General features: G+C 35.7%; 1 protein-coding gene across 4 annotated transcripts in view; it reads left to right on the top strand.

Annotated features, from left to right (window-relative positions):
• ARHGEF10 (Rho guanine nucleotide exchange factor 10) overlaps positions 1–2,519 on the top strand; it is a 272,411-nt gene extending 269,892 nt beyond the window's left edge. For all 4 annotated transcript variants that reach the window (XM_019520609.1, XM_019520611.1, XM_019520610.1 and 1 more), the window contains one exon: positions 16–2,519. The gene's annotated coding sequence lies outside the window, so the exon portion shown is untranslated. The remainder of the gene's footprint in view (positions 1–15) is intronic.
• The last annotated feature ends 378 nt before the right edge of the window (positions 2,520–2,897 follow it).

Below are 2,897 nucleotides of genomic sequence, written 5' to 3'. Positions count from 1 at the left end.
AATTTTTTTTTTTTTTTTTTTTTTTTTTTTTACAAAGTCATTTGACTTCATTCCTAAACTCTCTGGCTATTTAAAGATATTTTCTGATGTAAAGAGATTTCTGCTGTAATCTTCTTACAGAGAATGTCAAGCTAAGGGCCCAGCTCTGCTGCCTTTACTCAGATGAGCAATCCATTGAAGTAAGTTGGGCTGATCACATAAGTAACAGCTGCAAAGTAGAACCATCAACCATTCAAAACATGCTGCAGTATTATGATATTGGAAACATTTAGTTGATGATTTGTCTGAAGCTTAAACTGTTACAGATATAGCACTCTTTTAAATGGTTTTAGCATCTCCACTTTATTTATATTCACTTTATATTTGCATACTTATGATCACTAGCACATGGGTGAAGGGCAAGGAATACATACTATTTTACATGCTATTTTTTGCTTACATAAGTCAGCTATTTTTTTATTCAAAGTGACATGTAGCATGCACTCTACATTTTAACAAATTAGGAAATATTTTAAACAAATATTCAAATTAAGCTAATGAATTAAATGGGGAAATTGCTATGTAATTTATAGTATGATCCCATAAGGCATGTTTGGTTTTGGCCAATAACTTAGCAGGAAGATATACCCTGTGTCTCAAAACAAATTAAAAGTACACTAATAATTACTAATGCTCAGCACAGTATTATTCAAAAATGTGTGTTATCAGCATGGATAGGTATGATATCTATGTTGTATACCTGTAGGATTTTGCACATGATGATTAGGAATAATAGAAAATGCAACAGAAATTCAGATTGTAGATACAGAATAGATGTGCATTCTAATCAACTGCTTGGTATACTTGTTTGTAGTATGTTCGTTCCATTGCTGGCAATGGATTGTGCTTCCAGTATCAAAACTATATAGAAAATATGTGTAATTTTTTAAATGCATACACTTGCATTTTGTAATAGTAGTAAAGTAACTAAAATGAAGAGACTTATAGTTATGCAGTGAATTTTATAGTGAGTTCATATTGAGCATAAAACCATATTAATATATCAATACCTATGGGAAGTACACATCACCAGTGTGGGTATGCATCGGAAATCAATTGATGTGCACTTCACACGTGACTACAGGCAAATGTCTGTAGATTGATGTGTGTTCTAGTGTACCTTTGTACGCAGGAAGGACGTGGCCTTCTTTTAGAAGTATTTGCCCCTTCTAAGCCTGACAGAATTTCAGGTGAGGAGCATTTTCCAAGTTCACAGTATGAAAGTAAAGCTGGACTCAGAGCAGAGTGTAACAGATTCTGTGCTATGTTCATTCTCTCCTGGTGGTTGCTTTAGTGTTGAGTGGCCAGATTGCAAGTAGGAACTTGGTCATATAGCTTTATCTAACAAGTAACTTATAGTCTTTGTTGTATGTTGGTTCATTCAGTAAGTATGCATTCATTGAGGGTCTATAGATCAAATTACTTTATGGTATGGATTTGCCTCCTTTGTGCATGTAAAAATGAGACAAAGCCTACAATGCAGAGGACTACCTCCAAGTACATAGTCTTCAGTATGGATGCTTACCTGAATGAGAGGCAAGCTATGGGACATCCTCTTTGCATGTCAGTGTAGTGTGAGACAGAGAGGCCAGGTAAATGTAGCACTATCAACATTTGGGTTTCTTAAGACCTCTACAACCTATGACCATCAGTGTGGTATAAGAGCATAAAATATGACCAGCACATTTCCAACACGGAATGAATGTCAGATGTTTACATTGCTCAGAATCAAGCAAGTAACTTGAGGAGTCCATTGCCTGAATGATGGATGTAGATTTTGGCACTATTCTTATTCCCCAATTTGAGGTGGGGAGAGAAGGGGACTCCATATACTTTGAACTATGTCCATCATTTTTAATACAAACTGCTTAATCTCACTAAGATTTCTTTGACTCTGATCTAAAACAGTCAGTGTCACCCATGATTACAGTATCTTTTCCAAAACATTTGATTCCAGTTTTAAACAGTACAAGAAAGAAAAGCTTGAATCCTTTTGCTTAACAGTAGATAAAACACCTCCAAAATAATCAATATTTCTTTTTTTTTTTTTTTGGAAATATTGATGCCCTAAAATTTAATTCTACAGCTGATTCACTGGGACTTGTTCTCTAAATATTCACAGCATTTGCTTTAAAAATAAAATCCAGAAAATGCTTAAAAACAGAAACCTCTTGGTACCAAATTGAAAATTTAAAAACACATCCTTCACTCAACTTCTGTTTCAGTGCCATTATCACCTAGGACCCAAATCTTGCCATCTGTTTTTTTGTGACTGGGGACCTTGTGTCAGCACAGCGTCTCACTGACTCTAGTGGGATTCTGCATGGCTTGAGGGTCAGTTGCAGTAATGGGGCCTGTGTTCTCTCTCATGCCCGTCCCTGTGATGTATGCTTATTTTGTTTTGTCCCTGGCTTATTTTATCAACGTACTATATTGTTATTAAGTATTGTTTACTTCAAAGTAAAAAAATTTTGACATGCTTTCCTGTGTAAATCATGCATGGATTGATTTCCCTTTGCTTCTCTGCAAACTGAAGGCTCCAGGCCTGATTCTTCACTCCTGTCTTGTGTAGGAGGCTGCCTGTGAGGTTTCAAGGGTTGCACCCATTTACACAATTCTCTTTCTGGTGATTGTGGGCTGAGCCCACAAACCCTCTGCACTCTGAACTGGAATTCCAGTTCATAGAGTGTTCACAAGATCTAGTTATGGCCCAGGTACAACAATATATTTTAAAGTTTTAGGAGACAGCCACCATATATTCTAGCTGTAATACAGTTGTCATGCATTCATAACTGGTAAAAAAAAAAAAAAAAAAAAAACAACAATCCTGCTCCTTTGAAAATAAAGAGTTTTTGCAT

The sequence above is a fragment of the Gavialis gangeticus genome, unplaced genomic scaffold (genome assembly GCF_001723915.1).
Source record: "Gavialis gangeticus isolate Ggan-Ray unplaced genomic scaffold, GavGan_comp1, whole genome shotgun sequence".
Lineage (NCBI taxonomy): Eukaryota > Metazoa > Chordata > Crocodylia > Gavialidae > Gavialis > Gavialis gangeticus.
The sequence above is the reverse complement of the archived record's forward strand: the minus strand, read 5'-3'. Positions and strand labels throughout refer to the sequence as shown.